At 46.6% G+C, this 19,781-nt stretch overlaps 1 protein-coding gene and 1 pseudogene across 3 annotated transcripts in view; one reads left to right on the top strand and one right to left on the bottom strand.

Moving 5' to 3' along the window:
• The window catches only part of CHST11 (carbohydrate sulfotransferase 11), a 249,962-nt gene that overhangs the window by 156,210 nt on the left and 73,971 nt on the right, over positions 1–19,781 (top strand). The window lies entirely within an intron of this gene.
• On the bottom strand, positions 947–1,065 carry LOC120615305 (uncharacterized; annotated as a pseudogene).

Genomic DNA, 19,781 nt, shown 5'->3' with positions numbered 1-19,781 from the left:
TGAGGGATGGATCCCTTTTCTCTTCTCACTCCCCCGAAGATCTGTCAAGCTTTGCTCGGAAATTCCAGGCTGGAGGATAAAGGGCCAAGCCTGAGGCGGGAGAGGATGGACAACCATCTTATTTGTGACTCATCAACGATATACATATGGAGAGCAGGGGCCCTCCACTATCTGGGGAAGGTGTGTGGGAGGCAGGGGCCTCCTTCTTGGTGTTCACAGCCAGAAGTCACTAGCAAACATCAGGCTGCCTGGCCTTCCTCTTTGTTGCTCAGACAGAATATGCTAGAGAAGCAGCCTAAGAGAGAAACAATTTTCCATGAAGTATAGATAAGAGAGTTGGGTAAAAAGAAGAGTGGAAATGTAATTGTCTTGAACCCAAGAAGCCTGATTGGGTTAGAAAGTTTCAGAGTGCAGTGGGGGTGCTGCTAACCGGGTTAAACCAGGGTAGGCCTGTTCAGGTGTAAGTTACAGACACTCTTATGTAGGGCCTTACATCAATTAAGAGGTTTTTTGCTCTCTTATTATGATAAGTATGGAATTAGAGTTGTTCTTGTTGGGTCACTACCTTGAAAAGGCAGAATTAGAGTGTCTGTGATTTTCCTAAATTTTCCCTTGTGGTGGCAATAAAGCTGCTGCAGCTCCATCCATCTTGTCTGACTTCCAGGCTACAGAAAGGAGGGGATGCATGACAAAAGGGGCAGTGTCTAGAGCTAGAAAGCAAAGCTTTTTGAACAAACCCCAGGAGATTTCTGGTTATAATTCATAGGGCAGAACTATATCGGGTGGCCATCATTAGGGAGGTCAGGAAATTTAGTATTCACTCCCAATAAAACCAGGTTCTTTTTGGTTGAGAACAGAGAGAAAACTAGATAATCGGGTAGGTAATTAGCACTGTTGCTATAGTGCTAATTCTCTTGAATTTGTTTGTTTGTTTGTTTGTTTTTCCTGCCTACAGCATCTGGTCTTCCTAGGTGATCTCCCATCCAAGTATTAACCAGACCCGACCCTGCTTAGCTTCCGAGATCAGATGAGATTGGGCATGTTCAGGGTGGCATGGCCGTAGCCTTGAATTTTAAATCTATTTCTATCCCTTTCAATTACTTCCACCCAACTTTTCTCATCTTGCCTATTCATCTCCTGTCCCTTGTCCAAGTCATACTTGAGGGTCCCCAGCACTGAGACAGAAGTGGTCAGCCTGGGACTGAAGTCCAGGGTCTGTCTTCACAGAGTACAGACTGGTGCCCCCGACGCAGCCACAGCACAGACTCAAGCGGCCACAGTAACTGTTCATTCAGACCCACCTCCGCCACCTTGCGGCACCTCCGGTGTGGCCAGCTGTGGTTTGTCGGTGGAACGCAGCCTGCACATGGCCACCCTTCACTGGCCTCCATGGAATTAGAACCCCACGACATCCTTCAGCCCTGGGCTAACTACAAGTGGTCTAACAAGTGGCCCCCTCCAGCTTCGTTCATGGGCATTGAAATGTTGCCAGTGAGATAGAGTGAAACTCACCACAAACCATCTTTGCAAGAAAGGGGCGTTCATTGGGATGGACGGGGAGAGAGTGAAGGAGAAAGGAAGGTCAAGTCCTTATTTGCTATCTTTCCCTCTGAAGAGCCTTGATTGGCCCCTGGTAGGTACTGAGACTACAGAGGTGACCTGGCCCAAGTCCCTGCCTGTGCTTCATGGTAGGGGAGTTTCAGTGTTTCTGATAGATGGGATTCTTCGACATTCTAGGAAAGACTTTCAGACATTGCTTAATCGAATTTCATCTTGTTTTTTTTTTTTTTTAATCGATGGAGGTGGGAAGCAGGTGTGGCCCACGGAAGTTGAGTCACTTAAGGCCACAAAGCGTATAAAGCTCGGGGAGCCCGCCTCAGCGCTGGGTCTCCGGCCGGGCTGTCCCTCAGGCCCCTGCTACCACACCAGTTTGTTTTCCCAGTTCTGTAACGATCCAGGGGTGCCGTAGTCCCCGTTCACGGAGGCGTCCACAGGTCTCTCTCATCTCCGGGAGAGAAACAGAAAGAATAAACTTTAAAGCCTTCCCATCCTTCACCCCAAATGACCATCGGTTTGTCCACATTTTCAACTGTCATCAGCGATCTGAATTTTACAATACGAGACTTGCTGCCTTGTGCTCATTCTCCTGGGCGAAAGGCGTGGTTGATGAGAAATGAGAAGCCGTTCGCAGGGAAGAGCGTGATGCCTTTCAGGAACCCGCCTCCCACGCAGCAGTTTTCAGGAATGGAGAATATCGATCTGGGAATCACGACACCTTCTTTCTTCCGAGGCAGCTGAGAAAAACCCCTCAGAATCATTTGCAGCTCTGGCCCCCTTCCGTGTTCTGTCTGTGAGCAGCGTGTGAGAAATAACGCACGTCACATTTCACAGCTTGGAAAATTAGCAATAATTGTCTCAAATTGCTGGGATTTGGGAAGGAAAAGAAAATGTAAAGTTCCAAGTGCCCCATATGTTTGAACAAACAGGTCGTCATGGCACTGGCGACCTGAGCAGCTTCTGCCGCCTGCCCCCTCGGCTGCTGCTCAGGACCGGGATGGACGTCCATGTGTTTTCGAGGGTCTCAGGGCTCCGCTGTAGCGTGTGGGGAACACGCAGAGGGAGAACCTTGTTCAATGAGCCACTGTGTCTGTCTTGGCTCAGGCCGGAGGTGGTGTCCAAGGGAACCTGGGCCTAAATAAAGACACGCTTTATTTCCCTCTCAGTTGACAGAGGGGGATTTTGGAGGTGGAGGGGAAACAGAGTGAGCAGTGTTCAGGGACGCAGCCCACCTTCCTGGGTAGTTTTCCACTGCGGCAGACCTGCCGAAGCAAGCTGGCCCGGGAGGCTGAGATTTTTGTAGGCACGCCACAGCGACCGGGGCTGGGCGCTGACCCACAGGCCCTTTTGCAGCATCCCCATCTGCAGCGTGTCTGGGTCAAGGGGATAAGGAAGATGTGCATCTGTGTGTATCTTAGTTTCCTACAGCTGCCGTAACAAAGTCCCACAAAGCGGGTGGCTTCAACAACAACAAGATATCATCTCAGCTCCGGAGGCCAGAAGTCCAGGATCAAGGTGTGGGCAGGGTTGGGTCCTTCTGAGGGCTGAGAGGGCAGAAGCTCTTCCAGGCTTCTCTTTTTGGCTTGTAAATGATCTCCTACACGTCCGCATGGCTTTCTCCCTACATAGCCGTCTGCGTCCAGATTTTCCCTTCTTATGTGGACACCAGCCGCATTGGATTAGGGCCGACCCACATGACCTCATCCTGACTTGATCACCTCTCTAAAGACCCTATCTCCAAATATGGTCATATTGTGAGATTCTAGGAGTTAGGATTCCGACATATGAATTTTGGGGAGAGCGGGCACACGATTCAACCCGAACAGCGTGTCCCTTGTTTATCTAGAGGTGAGGAAGCAGCCCTGGGGCCATGACCCTGGCACTTCATAATGCACTGGGGGATTGGCCCTTCTCTCTGCCCACGGCTTCCATGCCCCTCCTTCCAGACACACCAGTCAGAACCCTGCAGCACCTGTTTATACCATAATAATTAGAGCTGCTCCTTCCTGGTTGCTTTTTGGGTACCAAGCAAGGTGCTAGGCACTTATTTGTGTTAACTCATGTAATCTAACCATGACCCTTGAGATAGGCTCTATTTTTATTCCCATTGTACGGACAAGAGAACTGAGGCACACAGAGGCCAAATGACTTGCCCAAGGTCACACAGCTAGTAAGGGGTGGAGCCAAGATTTGAACCTAGGCCGTCTGGTTGCAGGGGGTACATTATAAACCACTTTTACTTCACTTAGTAGACTCGGTATTCAACATGAAGCCTTTTGTAGTTTCCATGCTCAAGAATTGGGAGGGTGGGTGAGAGCACAGGCGGGTTCCACATCTGTGTGCCACTGTTTGTCAGCTGTGTGACTTGAGGCAAGTGATGGAACCTCTCTGGGCCTCATTTTTCTCATTCACAAAGTGGGGATGATATTCTCGTAGGGTTGTTTCACATGAATGACTGGCACACAGGAACTGCTTAGTGAATGTTATTATTAATGTTGGCGACATTATTTCACCATTTCTCTCAAAGAACCACGACCCATCCCTGTCTCCACCTCGTTCTGCATCTTCACAGTCCAGAGCAGCACCGTCCAGTGTGATGTCCCCAAGCCCAGGTGGCACTTGGAATAATGGCTAGTGTGAACTGCGATGTGCTGTGAGGGTTAAATAGACACCATAATTTGAAAGTTTAGCAGCAAAAAATATAAATTATCTCATTAATAATTTTTATATCGATGACACATTGAAGCGATGTTTTAGATCTCTTGGGTAATCTGAATTACATTATTAAAATTAACGTGTTTTGTTTTATTTTTTTAACGTGTCTACTAGAAAATCTGAAATGACTTGTGTGGCTCACAAGATACTGCCGTTGGACAGCACTGGTCCAGGCTGTAGCACAGAAGCTCCAGGGAACCACCTCTGCTTTGTACATCACGTTATCCGAACACTTTGAGCAGATCCTGGCCTTATAGGAGACACTGGGGTGGGGGAGGGAACAGTTGTTGATGCACTTTTGATTATACAGATGCTCCGTTCTTAGCCCCGGAAAGGTCTGTAGGGGACCAAGCCAGGAACAGGGGAAAGGCCTGCCGACTGGAGCTTTCCACTCACTGGGTCTCTTGCGTCGTCACCACCCTTGGTCTTGGCCCAGGCTGGCTTCCCACTGAATGGCTGGGTTTGGTGGCCGGGCCTCCGCCTCTCCTGTGGTAGCCTTACTCTTCAGCCCAAGGGAAAACACGGCTGTGGAAGTCTCTTCTATTTTCAGCAAGTTAGAGAAACCAGTTTTGCACAGAGGATGTGAAAGCTCATGAAAGGGACCAGTGTGCACGGCAAGCAGCAGCGAAGGGCCAGAGGAAATCTCCACCAAGTTGGAGGTCTCCTTCTGGATTTCGCTTCTCCAGTTGAGCCTTGTGAAGATAGAAAGTTTTGTCCTTCTGCTTCTGTCCCTCTTCCACATCCCCTTCTTTCCCAAAGCAAACGAACCCTAAACCCGGCCCTTGTGAATGGGTGTGTATCTGACATTCCTCTTTGACCTTAGGTCTGTGGAAACAGACCAGCCCCACCCACGATCCTGACCAATCCCAAGAGCTGAGGCATCTCAGGGGAGGACAGAAAGCTGGGGCTGGTCCAGTCTCTTCTGTCTTGGACTCCTGTGGCTCTTATCCTCCCCGATGCATCTCTGCTCCTGGTGACGGCTCAGCCTGCAGGACACATGACCCCAGCTGACCACATTCACAGCTTAACATGCCCCGCTTCTTGTCACGTCCACTGTCAGGTCTCCACAAGCCCGAGCTCTCCCATTCGCTCTTGTGAGGGTCGTGTCACTGAATTTATACGAACTTTGATTCACCTCCGTCCAAATCCTGATGTAGCTTCTCTTGAGTCATGTGTCTGAGCGAGTGACAACTTCTGAGACTTGGTTTCGTTCTCAAAAAATGGAAATAGTCATCTGCCTAACTTGTCATTGGGATCGAACGAGATAATATGTAAACAGCAGCAGACCGTGCCCAGAATGGGGTCGGCATGTGGAAAGCGGGAGCGACCCTTCTCTGCTGGTTCCTGAGTGTTTGCTGTTCCATCTAGTCCTGTTCTGCCCCTCAGTTCATGGCAGCTGGATGAGGGGCTTCCTTTCTCTGACCAGGACAGGTGAGAAGAGCGAGGCCTGGGCTCTGTGGCTGGTCTCTAGCACACATGGGATTTTCACCCTCATTTAATTACACTCAGTGAAGAGTTCTCTTGCATGGCAGATGGGAAGTTTGGATAAAGTATTCCGGAAGTTGACGATTTCTAGTACTTCCACCTCCTTGCTTTCCAGAAGACACCTGTTTTTTCTGTTTGTGTGAGGATTAGAGCAAAGAATCTTGGCAAAGAGGAGATATTGCTTTTAATTAAACATCCTGAGCTTCATTTCCCATTTTGGGATGACTCAGTGAGCTCCATGTGGGTGGAGGAGAAGGGGAGCAGGAAGTCATTTTTAATAGAAATGTAAATTCAGTTGGGCACAGAGATTATTAACTGAAGTTGGGAGTCCGCGTTGCTAACACGGCACCTGGCATGCAGTAGGGTCTCAGTGTGAATTGGTCCCTATCCTTGGCATGATACCCGAAGAAGGTCATAGAGGAAAAGGAAAGGACTTGGAACCCTGAATCTAGGTTCAGGTGTCAGCGTTGTCTCCCTTTAGCTGTGTCCCCTCGAACTAGCCACTTCCCATCTCCGAGTCCCAGGGAATTCTCATCTTCAAAATTGGGAATAATCACAGCTCTACCTACTCTATGCAGTGGTGACGAAGACTGAATAACTAAATGAAAAGGCTTTGTAGATGGCAAAACACAGGGTGTTCGCTCCCCATCCTTAATTATTGTGGTTAATGATGATGATTTTGTGCCTCTTTTTTTATTTGATTTGGGTAAATATTAGTCAATTCCCAGTCATGATTCAAACTGGAATTTTTTCAAATGATACAGTTTCTAGGCCATTTCCCAATTCTTGCAACCAAATATTGATCACATTGGCTTTCTAGGGGCAGAAACTTAGGTTTCTTGCATCCTTTATTCCTTTTTGCCTGATCTATAAGAGATCCCAGCTCACCAGGGTACCAGATGGGAGCTCTTTTGAGAAGAAAGAAAAAGCTTTTTGAAAAACTGCTGATACAGAATGTTTATTTAATTTCAGGGGAGGAGGGTCTGTTTTTGTTTTTTAGGTGTAATGCAATAGAGTTTATTGCTACCTGAGCTTTTAATTGGTTTACTAATATTTTTTATAGCTCCTTATTTTAATGTTTAGAGGTCCCCAGATGCTGAGGTTTACTGACATTGTGAAGGGATTCATAAATGATTTCTTCGAAATAGCAAAACTGGAGGCATTGTATGAATTAGAATTGTGCCATGGAGCCTACTCTAGAGCCACTAATTTAATGTGATTTGCGTTCTGCAACTGTTCCTCACCACAGTCAAAGGAAAAACAAATATCAACTGTTTCCTCAGCAAAGCAGGGGGTACCCAGGGGATTGGGGTAAGGCTGTAAGAGAGCATCAGGTAGGGCTGGCAGGCTGGTCTGGGTTAGGTCCTCAGAGCAGGACTTGCTTCTCGAGGTCTGGGCAAGCCGTTATTCTACACTGCCTTCACCTCTGTGTGAGTCCAGTGAGGTTTATCTGCATGGAGAAGATCAACACACATCCTCATATCATTTCTGAGCAGCTGTGGTGCTTCTACAAACAGATTTACCCTCAGACATCAGCTGGGGTTGAAGCCTTCTAACATTTCTTATGACCTTGTGATTCTCCGTTGAACCTGTGATTTAGCTAAGGCTGATACAGTGGGATTGTTTTGCTATTACTTTTTCTTCTCTGGTGCAATCAGAGATTTTTAAAAATTTCTAAAATCCTTTTTTTTTTTTTGATACAAAAGAGATATTCATTTATTACAGAAAATATGGAATATACATACAAGTCAGATAAATAAACTAGAAATCACCAGCAAATCCACCATCCAGAGATAATCATTATGAACAATTTCGATAAATATCTTTCCAGACTTTTTTCTCTGATATGCACCTTTGTATTTCTTGAAAAATGGACACGCATAGCCTATAGTTTTTGGTAACTTGTTTTATTCACCTACCTTTTTTGAGTAGTTTTACATTGTCAATGGCTAGTGTAGAAAAGGGGCTTGGGAAGACTGACCCTAAAAACAAATAACTCACTGGGAATGGTTTGCCCAAGTGCATCACACCCTGGCAGAGAGGTGACATTGGCTGCAACTGTGCTTTTTTGTTTGGGTGACTTCAATGTCATTTCAAGGACACTGGCATAATAAAGATGCCCCTCTCCCTTGCTTTAGTCCATTTAAGGTACCATTCTTAATAAGCTCCTGAGGATGACTTTGTTATTTTTGTTCTCTTTCTTTCTTCCTTCCTTCATTCGTTCATGCATGCATCCGTCCATCCGTCCATCCATCCATTCATCCATCTATCCATCCATCAAATGTATTGAGCAACCAGGTTGTGCCAGGCACAGTGTCCAGTGGTAAGGATGCAGAGATACATGGTATAGGCACCTGCTCACTGTGAGTTACCGGTCTCCATCAAGAATTTCCATGCCCTGGACATGATGTGGTCACTTCCATCTGAGGTGGCCACTATGAAATCGATCTCTTCCAGACAGCTACCTGGCAGATAACCAGAGTACGGCAGAGAATTCCTCCTTTACAATGGAGGCGTCTCAAGGTAGAAACTGTATTACTTCTCTTCCATAAATCCCTGCATGCTGACTACACCTGTAGCCCAGTACTCATCGAGACCACGAGATGAACTGGACATTAGAGTAGAGAGGGTGAAGCGGTCACGACATTTGTCAAAAGCTGTCTTTCGACGCAACTATTATGTATCTCATATATCAAGGAAGAATGAGGATGGTGACAAAAAGAAAACAAACAAACTTTTTGATTATTTTAGGGTTTATTTTTTTAAGTGTGGTCTTTTCAGGTCTTTGAGACAGCAAGTTTATTCCATTTAGGTTTAAATAGCGTTTCCCCTCCCTCGTGGTTTGTTCTAGAGAAGCACGTCTTTGTGTAAAAAAGTAAGATTTATTTTTGCCAGTAAAATATAACGCGGAGCACAGCCCAGCAACGGCGTGCAGCAGGAGGAAGTACCTGATTGGATGCCGGCAGCAGTGATACGTGTGAACAGCCCCCACTCCCCCCTCAGACAGGGCAGGCTGCACTTTTTTTTTTTTCCCAGGAAAGTGGGGTTGTTTCTTTTTATGGTGCCATTTTGACTTCCTAAAACCGCCATAGATTTATAAGGAAATAATTTCTCCAACGGGCCCAAGTGACATCCTAAAGTTTTACATGTCCCACTTAGGAAAGCACTAGAACCATTCCATGCAAACATTTCCATGTCACCAACTTAGGCCCATTGATTGCATTTATGGAACTACACCATGTGTGGTTTATTAAAAATACAAAATATTTTTAATAATTCCGACCCTGAGGCAAACCTCGGAGGTTAATTATAATAGCGAATGCGGCCGAGGCCCTTACCATTCAGGAAGAGACAGACAGTGGCTCCTTGCTCCGCTAAGTGTACAGCAGAGTGCTGCCTCCACAAGCTCTCTCGTCTTCATCTCCTCCGCCCTGCTGTCATCTCTCAAGGTAGCCTGGCCTTTCTTGGGTTGATAGCTGATGTATGAGAACAAATTTGAGATCTGGGGTCAAAAGGCCTGAATCTGGGTCTGGCTCTATCTATCCAATTTATGTGTGGTTTTAGTTGCGTTACCGTCCTACACTAGGCTTATTTCTACATCTGCGAAAGGCACACATAATAACAACACTCATCTCAGGATTTGGGGGGACATAGAGCTTTGGGAGGGAAGCAAAAGGCAACATAGGAGGGAAGGAAAGAGATAATACCACCTTGCCATCTTTTTAAAAAGTATCATCGTGTAGAAAGTCTCGCTTCAAACTGTGCCATCTATGTAGAGGTAGTTGAGGATAGAAGTTACAAATGCAAGATCTGTGGTCACAGTGCCTGGGAATTAGGCAAGTGCGTGGCTTGGGGCAAGTTATGTGTCCTCTCTGTGAACTTGGGATAATAATAGTGGCTGTTCATGGGGTCATAGTGATGATGAACTTGGATAATCGATCTAAAGAGCTGTGCCAATGTCTGGCACATATATGTACAATAAATGTAAGTGGTAGTATTCCTAATACTTAACTTTGTTATGCCAACTGGAAACTGCATATAAATTTGAAACAAAAATGATAATTTTCTCTGGATACATTTTAGTCTGTCCCTTCCTTCCTTCCTTCTTTCCATCCTTCCTTCCTTCCTTCCTTTTTTCCTTCCTTTTTTCCTTCCTTCCTTCCTTCCTTGCTTCCTTCCTTCCTTCCTTCCTTCCTTCCTTCCTTCCTTCCTTCCTTTTTTCCTTCCTAGCATATTTAAATCTACATATATAGAATTGGCATTGGTTACTTAATTTAAATAGCTATCAATTGCACCTTCAGTTTGAAGAGGGGTTAAAATATATATTTAATATTTTGAATTTGTGGCAAGTATAGGTTCTTTCTCCCTGAAAAAAACACCTGAACTACTTTCCTCAAACTTTCCAAAACAATTCAGCTTTAGATGGAGGCAAGAATAGAGAAATTTAATAAAGGAAGCGTTTTTTTTTTTCTTCTCCAAAACGTAGTACAGGAGATCAGGGGTTATTGTGAGACATGAGCTGCTTTTTGCAGCCCCCTCTGCCTCCAGTTCTGCCTTGCCAAAGCAAGATTTTATTAAGATAAGGCTATTCAATTTCCTCCTGTTGTTCTTGGGACCCTGCGTTTTCATAACTCATTTGCATCTGTCCACATGTTCAATTCTAGAGGGTGTGATTATGGACAAATAAAATGAGATGGAATAATATGGACATCCTGCTACATTGGTATTCAAATTCAGTATTCAAGTCTCAACATGCTTGAAATACAGATTTTGCTCTGAAATACAATGGACGGCCAACAAATGTTTCTTGATTAAACAAAGGCAAGAAAGGAACAGAAAGAGAGAGGAGGGGCGGAAAGTGGAGTCCAGTGGGTTATAGTAGGTTGGGGCCAGGGACCCCCTCAGAGAGGCAGGGAGGAGTCTGATAACCTTGTGTCCACAGTTCTCCAGCATTGTGTGGTGGGGTCTGGAGAGAGCCAGAGGATGAGCTGTTGCTCCTCCTGTTCCAAAACCGTGCAAAGGGCAGCTTGACTACCCTAGACTTCAAGCGTTAAGATTCTTCTAGCCTCTCTTAAGAGGTTGACAGTATATCGGTGCCACGGTGACCTGCAGGTGTCCCCCTCCCCGACCACTATGTTTGTAATAGAATATGAAAGTCATGCAGCCTCAGCCCCCCGCGACTTAGTACTGTATCTCTCAAGGATCCACCAGCTCACAGATTGCACACCGAGGCTGTGTCTTCCACGGAGTTTGCTAGAACATGGGTCTGGCTCTGGATAAATGTCATGCAGTAACGACACGCAGTCTTGAAAACTCCAGCCCTTGGCATTTCATATCAGCTCTTACCTTGCATCTCAGGCAGAGGCAGAATTTTGCTCTTTGTTGGGAAGGGGCTCAGCGGAGACAGAGAGCAGAGCTGGACGAGCGAGTGCACCTGACTTTCATCTGTGTTTCTGTCCTGAATATGGTGTTGGAGCTAAAGAGACTCCAGCGTTCACCCACGCTCTGCTTCCTACTCATTTATGACCTTGGGCAACTGTGAACTCCCCGGGACCTCAGTTTTCTCATCTGTAAGTCAGAGACAGTAATGGTCCTACCCCAGAAGGTTAGGAGGATTAAATGTGGCATGTCAGTTTCTTAGCACCACCTGAGGGCCCGGGTAATAGTGGTTATTGTGGTCCCACATCCAAACCATCTGGACAGCTTTTCAAACTCCTAGGACGCCCAGACCTACGGAATCAGAATCTCTGGAGGTGGGAGCCCAGGTGTTCATATTATTAAGCATCCGCAGATGATATGCATGCTCAGCCAGTGTTGAAACTAATTCTAAAGGAACTGGATCCTTGGGGTCCTCTCTTCGGGAGGCAGTGTAGCCAGCACAATAGACCCATAGAATACTTGGGTTCCAACCCCAGCACTCCCCACCACCCACAACCATTTACCATTGACCCTGAGCCAGTGACTTAACTTCCCTGGAAGTCAGTTTACTGAACAAGGAATTAAATGAGATAATACATGTCAAGTCTTACAAGTGCCTGGCACAGAGTAAGCCTCCAATAACCGATAAGCATTTTATATACATGAACTCATTTAATCTTCACAACAACCCTAGGTAGTAGGTACTATCTTTATCTACTTGTTAACCATGTGGAGACAAAGATGTTGGGCATTTACGTAACTTCTCTAAGGTCACAGATGTTTGAACCTGCCTCCTGAGGCACTGTGTTCCTCACCAATGACACAGCACAGAACACGCCATGATGAGCCGTCAGCTGAGTCCAGGGAATGTGCCCAGCTAAACCGCCTTTGACTGCCTGGTCCATGGGCCACAGCTGACCACACAAGTGGGCACAGAACACACGCTCCGGAAAGGATGTTTATTTTATCTAGGGCCTGAGGTCAGCTGTGTGACCTGGGAGGGATGAGGCATTCCAGGTCCTTCCGCTGTCTTGCCTGTGACCATTTATGCCGCCCCCAAGGGCGGACGGCAATGATTCATGCCAGTCTGATGGCAGCAGCCCCCAGAGATGTAGGGGTCATGGAGGAAGAGGAAGCAGCTCACCCCAAACGCGTGCTTTTCAGAGGGAATTGGGTTGTGGGAATGTACGGCCCTCTGTGAACTTTCTCTCCTTTTCAATCGATACAATAGGTTTCCTGTAAGAACACAGACAGTGCTTGGTTCCGGAAATGAAGGCGTCCTCCGGGAGCCACCGCGGGCCTGACGTGTCTCTCTCCCCATTTCTCTGGGCAAAGAAATTTGTCCCCAGGAGCTAAGGAAGGGCCCAGCTCCAGCGGGCCTTAGCCACACGCACTCCTCGGCAGGCAGCAGCCCGCACAATTGCCGGCTCTGTCTCCCGCCAGCCAGCTGGGCTGAATGTTCCTGGGCACCAGAGCCCTTTCCTTCCCCCTCTCGCCCTCCCCTCTTCTCCTGCCCCGTTGGCTCCACACCCTCCTGAATGTTCCATTCTGAACAGCCACAATCAGAAGCCTGTTTCTGTGCTGGGAAAAAGAGCAGCATGAAGGCTTTTAAACTTGCTTGGTAATTTAAGGTATTTATCGCTATTTGGAGAGCTTTGCTTGTTTTGAATCCATTCCCCCTCCAGCTTTCAGAAATGGTGCAAATGATTACTTTTTTTGTCCCCTCTGAAAAGGATGCTTCCGGGTACTTCCGCTGCCCTGGAGGCTGGATTCTGAATGCAGCCTCCAGACCTGGGTGCGTTCGCTGTTCTGTTCATTCTTCGTTCAGGCTGTCCATAAACATTAATTAGGCGCCTCCCCGTTCCAGGCCAGACTCCTGCTTGCAGACAGCTCCCCTTCCCGCACTGGACTGTGAGGGTTTCCAACGCTTGGAGCAGCAGACGGCATGCGAGTGAGAGAGCATGGCCTTGGATCCAGGCCCACCTCCAGGTCCAGCCACGCTCTCCCGCTTAGCTGTGTGGGCACAGTTCTGCATTTCTCCAGAACTTCGTTTCTCGTCTTTAAAATGGGTGTGATAACAGCTCCTCCCTGATGGCTCTGGGAGTCACACAAACCGGGTTCACATCCCAGCTCTACCCTTTCCTCATTCTGTGGTCTTAGCTCCTCTGTTCTCTGAGTTAACTTATCTTCACATTGAGAACGACAGCGACGCCTCAAAAGACAGTGAGAGGACTGGCCGAGTTCATGCGTGTGAAGTGCTAATGCCTGCACATAGAAGGTACTCAATGCAACCAACGTCAGTGTAGAGAGAGAGGGGAGAGAGACAGAGCGCGCATGCATGCACGTGCACACGCAGCCCTCCTCCCCTGGCAAGAGGCGCTCGATAAATCTAAATTACTCTCCCCCTCCCTCCTTTCCTAAAGGCTGAACACGCCGATAGTTAGACAGCCGTGGTGGCTTGCCAAGTTGTCGGAAGCATCTACCCTCCACTCGGCTCGCATGAAGGTCTCACTGACGTAATAGTGACAGGAAGGAGAAGGGTCCCCTGGCCCGGTGCACTCAGGCTGGAACACCCTACAGAAGGCCCCATGGTCTGTGGACGTCTCTCTGTCTGTGCCGTGCTCAGGGAGAACCTGCCTAGGGAGCCTGCAGCCAGACAGTCCTCAAAGCCAAGGAGTTTCTGTGCACTCAGAATGTATAAGCAGCAGCCGCCGTGACACCACCCCTGGGGCACAGTGGTCCCTTCTTCTCTTTCCATTCATGACCCTCCATGACCTGTTTCCGTCTCCCCCACGACTCCCACTCAACATCCTTCATTAATACCCTTCTCTCTCTCGCTCTGAAGTGAAGGGCAAACAAGAAAGTCCTAAAACCGTGTATGCAGATGAAGAGATAATCACCAGATTGGAAGCCTTGAGTTAAAACAGTGGCCAGTTTAATCTTTTCTCCTTAACAGGGGGTAGGGGCAGACGATCTCTCCCCACTGGCTTATATCGCCTCCTCCGGGAAGTGGCCTCTGACTGGGCACCACAGTTTGTACTCCCATGAGCCTAACCAGGGGATGCAGGGGGCCAGGTCAGAGCCCGCGCTGCTTGATTGAAATCTTGATTCTGCAAGCTATTTGGCTTTGCTGCGCCTTCTTAGTCTCCTCATTTGCAGAATGGGGTCCATATTAGCCCCTATTTCATAGGGTTGTTATGACTATTTAGTGAGATGATCCATATAAAGTGCTTAGAATGTCTGGCCACGTATCATCACTATTACTAGGAGTAACATTTTTGTCACCAAAGCACTTATTAGACTGGCCTGTAATCAGGGATTTCCTTGTCTGCTTCTCTCAAGGGTCTGAGAGTGAATTAAGAGCTAAAACAGTATCTCATTCAACTCTAAAGAATAATTGTAATGTAGAAAAAGCCACTGATATAAACTAGGTGTGATACTTTGTTTCCAAGAGATTTCTTAACTCACGGAAAGGCTTAATTTTCAGACATTTCACCCAAACTTTATTCTCTCTCTCTCTCTCTCTCTCTCTCTCTCTCTCTTTCCGTATCGCATAAGGTGAGAAGCTTCTTTCCAGAGCCCAGAGGAAGCCCCCTGATAGGTGTGTGGCAGTGATAACACTGAAGTTAGCAAACTGGGCGGCGAGAGTGATTTCCTCTCTGGCACTGGGGTCACTGCCAGCACTTCTTCTGATTGGTCAGTGACCGTGTCATACTGGTTAGAAAATATTTTAATTATCAGCCCCGAAGGAAAGAATGCCAAGATTTCTACTCGGACTTTATATGTTTTGATATGATTTAGGCAGCCGAGGTTTTTGATCCTTGACTGTGAAAGAATGCCAGGACAGTACAAAGACAGTGGTTTCTAGAAGCACAGCAAATAAGGCACATGCCTGGTACCTGCAGGTTTGCACGGTGGGGTGCAAATGGCGGGAGTAGGAAGGCCATGGAACCAGCTCCGAGGTCACCTCTGGCACACAGAGTAATAATAGCTCGTGTGAGTTACGTGCACGACCCCACTCGGGGTCCCAGCCGTCCTGCTGTCTTATCGGAGGTGTCCACGCAGACGGGTGGGAAGGAACAGACAGCTCCGGAAATGGAGAATAAGCAGGCTGTTGCTTTCTGCTTCCTGGGAGATTTCGCCGAAATTCTACGGTGAATGAAAAACGTTAAAGAAAAACCGCTTAATGAAATACCTTGTGACTCTTTGCGTCCGTTGATTCTGTGAGCAAAGTGTTTCTAAAAGCTGGCCACCGGCCCGTGCTTGGCCTAGAACGTGTGAGTGTGACTGGGTTCAGATACCAGTCATACCCCACAGAGACCTTGTGAGGGATGACCTCCCAAATGGGCAGGAATACTCCCTGTGACAGGCAGCTCAGCACATGACTAGGAGTGCACAGGAGTGCTAGGCAGCTTGCCTGGCTGGAAAACCGGCTCGTTATGTTGACTGTGAGTTTCCCTCCTACAGCTTCCAAACGGTGAACCTCCCCCGGGTTTCCCATGTCACTTGCATGGCACTCTGGTCCTCCCACTGCTGCCTCCCAGATAGCCGAGGCCTGACCATTAGCCCGAACTCCTGATACCGAGCCATACCCTCCCAGGCTGCCATTACAAGTTACCAGAAACCAGGGGGCTGAAAACAACATAAATTCATTCCCTCACAGTTCTAGAAGCCAGAAGACTGGGATCCAGGTGTCGGCAGGGCTATGCTCCCTCCAGAGGCTCCAGGGGAGGGTTTGTTCTTTGCTGCAGCTTCTGGCGGTTGCTGGTGTCTTCACCTCGGGGCCACATTTCTCTGCTCCATCTTCATGCTGCCACCTCCTTCTACGTCCTCTCTTCCATCACTTACAGAGATACTTGTCATTGGATCAAGGGCTCATCCTGGTAATTCAGGATGATTTCCTCATTTAAGACCCTTAATTCTATCTGCAAAGACCCTTTTTCCAAAAAAATATCATTCATATCTTTTGGGGGCCACAGTCAACCTGTTGCAACATTCAATGGAAAGGTTAATGGATTAACATTAACTGAAGAAGGTTTTCTGTGGTTAGCTTAAGGCATTTTCTCAAGAATAAAGATCTGGTGATATTTATTTCCAGCTGTGTGACTTATTATAAATTACTTAACCTCTTTGGGCTTCAGTTTCTTCATGGGTAAAATGGAAATAATAATAATAGTAGCTACGCATAGGCTTGTTGTGAGGATTAAATAAATTCACGTAAGTATAATGCTTTGAATACTACCCGGCACAGAGCTAGCATTCTTTAAGTATTAGGCATTCGTATGATGGTTATCATCCTGGCATCATAGTCACCATTGGAACCTGTCTTCAGACAACGAGACTTTCTAAGACCCCTCATTTAATATTCAGTGTATTCTTCTAGTGTGCTGGCCTTTTATGTCTCGACTTCTTGGCTTAGTGAAAGTAGCTTGGAATTTGGTGCTGTGTGACCTTGGGCAAGTTCCTTAACCTCTCTGTGTCTGGAAGGGCTGCTAAGAGATTCATGTGGTCAGTTATGCGACATATGGTTGACATCAATCTACGTTGGCTGCACTGTGAGAAAAACAGCATGTGTATAGTTTGCTGCTACTCCGTAAACCCTGGTGGCATTTTGCTTCCCTGTCTGTGTCTCTCCGTCTGCTTGGCGGTCCCCTGCCGTAAGCTTTCCCCAGCCTGTCACGAATGGCTTACCACTAGTTTAAGTCACTTCCCTCCTCTGAGCCCAATTTTTCTTCAGTTTCCAGCACTGATAAGGCTGTGCTTTCTGGATCGCTGTCCCGGGAAATTTTTTTGCTGACACGTTCGGGGAAGAAGTTTGTTAATTATCTAATCAGACCATAGCTGTTCTGTTAATTAAAAGGTTTCCAGGTAAATTCTAACTTGATGTACTTAAAATGCTTACCCTTTCCTTAGAATGCTAACTGGATCAAAAATTCTACAGTAGCTAAATTTCTTAGCAGTTGCTACCCATACATAGTGCTTATTCCATGCCAGGTACTATTCTAAGCACTTTGCGTTTCATCCTCCCACCCCTAAAGAGCAAGGGCCTGTTACAGTCTCCATTTTACAAATGAGGGAATGAACTAGGCCCAAAGAGTTCCAGCAACTTCTTGTCCACTATCACCCAGTTGCTGGATAGTGGAGCTGGGACTCGAACTCAGGCTGTGCTCCGAGCCACCACACGAGTACTGCCCCTCATTAAATGTCTGCAACAGTTTCTAGGAGGCACAGAGTTCTATAAATGTGTTACGGAATTAATTGAATGTGGAATGGCTTTTCCTGTTAACTGAAGAACCTCAGGCTATCTCTGCTAGCAGATTAGAGTGTTTTCTTTGCCACCCCCACCCCCACCCCGGCTTCAGTTTAGTACAAATTTTTCTCTCGTTGGTTTTCCTGTCTAGGATATAACACCCTCGTTTTCTTAAACTGTGCATGTAATCAAAAGATGGTCTTTCAAACCCAGCTGCTGTGTGACCTGGACAAGCCACATAACCTTTCTGAGCCTCATTTCCTGGGGTTGAAAACATTTAACACATTAAGCGTGCTAATGTACAGAAAGTGCCAGGCACAATAGCGTGTCTCAACACATGGTAACTTGAAAAGTAAAATCTAAAATACTCTGTGTTTTTCTGAAGAACGGTGATGCATAACTCTCAAGATATATTTTTTACTACAATTTGTTTGCTCAGATAGATCTACTATAGATATCTCTAGTATAACACATGTATTTAGTGGAGAACACGCTAATTGGCTATTTATATTGAAATATTCTGACCAAATGAAAAGTTGATAAAGAAATCCTTTTAAAGTTTGAACCAGAAATGGATGAGAATGAACATCATTATTTGTGAAACAGAATAATTTACTGTTGAAATGGGTCTAATTAAGAAACTATGATAGGCATCAATTATTTCAGCTTCTTGGTGGGAGCCGTGAACACTCATGTGCCCTCTCCGTGACAGTGAAGAACGTTCTAGAATTGCCTCATATGGAGCCTCGCCCTTTTCCACCTGGATGATAAGGAGTCCTGGCCTTCCAATCTTTGTTTTTCTTCTCTGTTTTTCTCTTAGCTGTGTAATGTCAATGGGATGCATTATTATCTTCAGGATTCAAGAAGTTAGCTGGGCATGAATAATAGTAGCAGTAATAATAACAAATAATAATAACGATAACAATAGCTATTACGTGCCGAGGGCGTACTCAGTGCCAGATGCTATGTTAGGACTGGTTAAAGCACAGTGAGCCCTGAGCTCTGAAGTCCGACTCCTGGTCCTATAGAATGTACTTGAGCAAGTTGCTTCTCTGTGCCTCGGTTTCCTCTCCTATAAAATGGAATTCGTAACAACATTACCCTTCTAAGAGGGTTGTTTTGAGGGTTAAATAATACATGTTAAGTATGTAGCAGCCGTGGCCTCGAGCCCAGCTCTGCTCACACCCTACACCCTCATCCGGTCATCCTAGGTAATGTTGTCTACGTAGTAGGCAACCTGCTGAATGATTACCATTTTATATCCATTTGATCTTTGAGCCATTATCTCATTTGGGCAAGAGACTGGCCTTCGGTTTATAAATGGTGTATTAATTTCCTATTGCTACTGTAACAAATTACCACAAATTAGGAGATTAAAAGCACACAAATGTATCATTTTCTACTCTGAAGGTCACAAGTCTGTCATGGGTCTTATGGGGCTAAAATCAAGGTGTCAGCAGGTCCAAGCTCCTTTTAGAGGCTCTAGGGGAGAATCCGCTCCTTGCCTCTTCCAGCTTCCCAAGGCCGCATGCATTCCTTGGCTCATGGTTACATCACTTCAGTTTCTGCTTCCATTGTCACATCTCTGACTCTGACCCTCCTGACGCCCTGTGATTATCACCTGAATAATGCAGGGTAATCTCCCCATCCCAGGATCCTTCACCTAATCCCATCCGCAGAGTCTCCTTTTGCCAGATAAGGTCACACGTTCATAGGTTCCGGGTAGATTAGGATGTGGCCCTCTTTGGGGGCCGTCATTCTGCCTAGCACAGGTGGACATTCTCATTTCGACATTGACCGCATGTTCATTTCTGGAGGTGCTGTGTGGTGTTGGCTTTGGGGCAAAGCAGCTTCAGTCCCAGTCTCGGCCTCTCCCATTACTAATCTGTGAGCCTCGGCCAGGCATTTCATTTCTGGAACCTCCGTTTTCTCCTCTCCTCGTCTGAAAAATAGCGGCTTCGGTCCCAGGTTTGCGGGGCTGTGGAGAGCACAAAATGAAGTGATGCATATACAGCGCCTGATCCTAATTGGCTTTCAAAAATGGGATCCATTATTCTCATGATGATTAATTACTTTTAAATTATTTTTAATGCTCCCGTAACAACAAACAGAGCCCAGTGTCTCGGTAAAAATGAACAAGAGTCTTAGCATGCAGGTCGAGGGGTTTCTAATAATGGCCTGCGAAAAGCAAAACTCCAAACCTGGTCCCAACCCGCCAGAAGTGGCCTTGGCTAGAAACAAAAGCGTCATTCAGCTGACCAGATGATAGGTGTGAACTGGAAGGGGAAGGGGAGCAGAGATTAGCTTGTCAAACAGTATTTTATTGTGAAAGCTGCAGATCAAGGCTGCCTTTCGA

The sequence above is a fragment of the Pteropus medius genome, unplaced genomic scaffold, assembly GCF_902729225.1.
Source record: "Pteropus medius unplaced genomic scaffold, Ma_sr-lr_union100, whole genome shotgun sequence".
Classification (NCBI taxonomy): Eukaryota; Metazoa; Chordata; class Mammalia; order Chiroptera; family Pteropodidae; genus Pteropus; species Pteropus medius.
The sequence above is the reverse complement of the archived record's forward strand: the minus strand, read 5'-3'. Positions and strand labels throughout refer to the sequence as shown.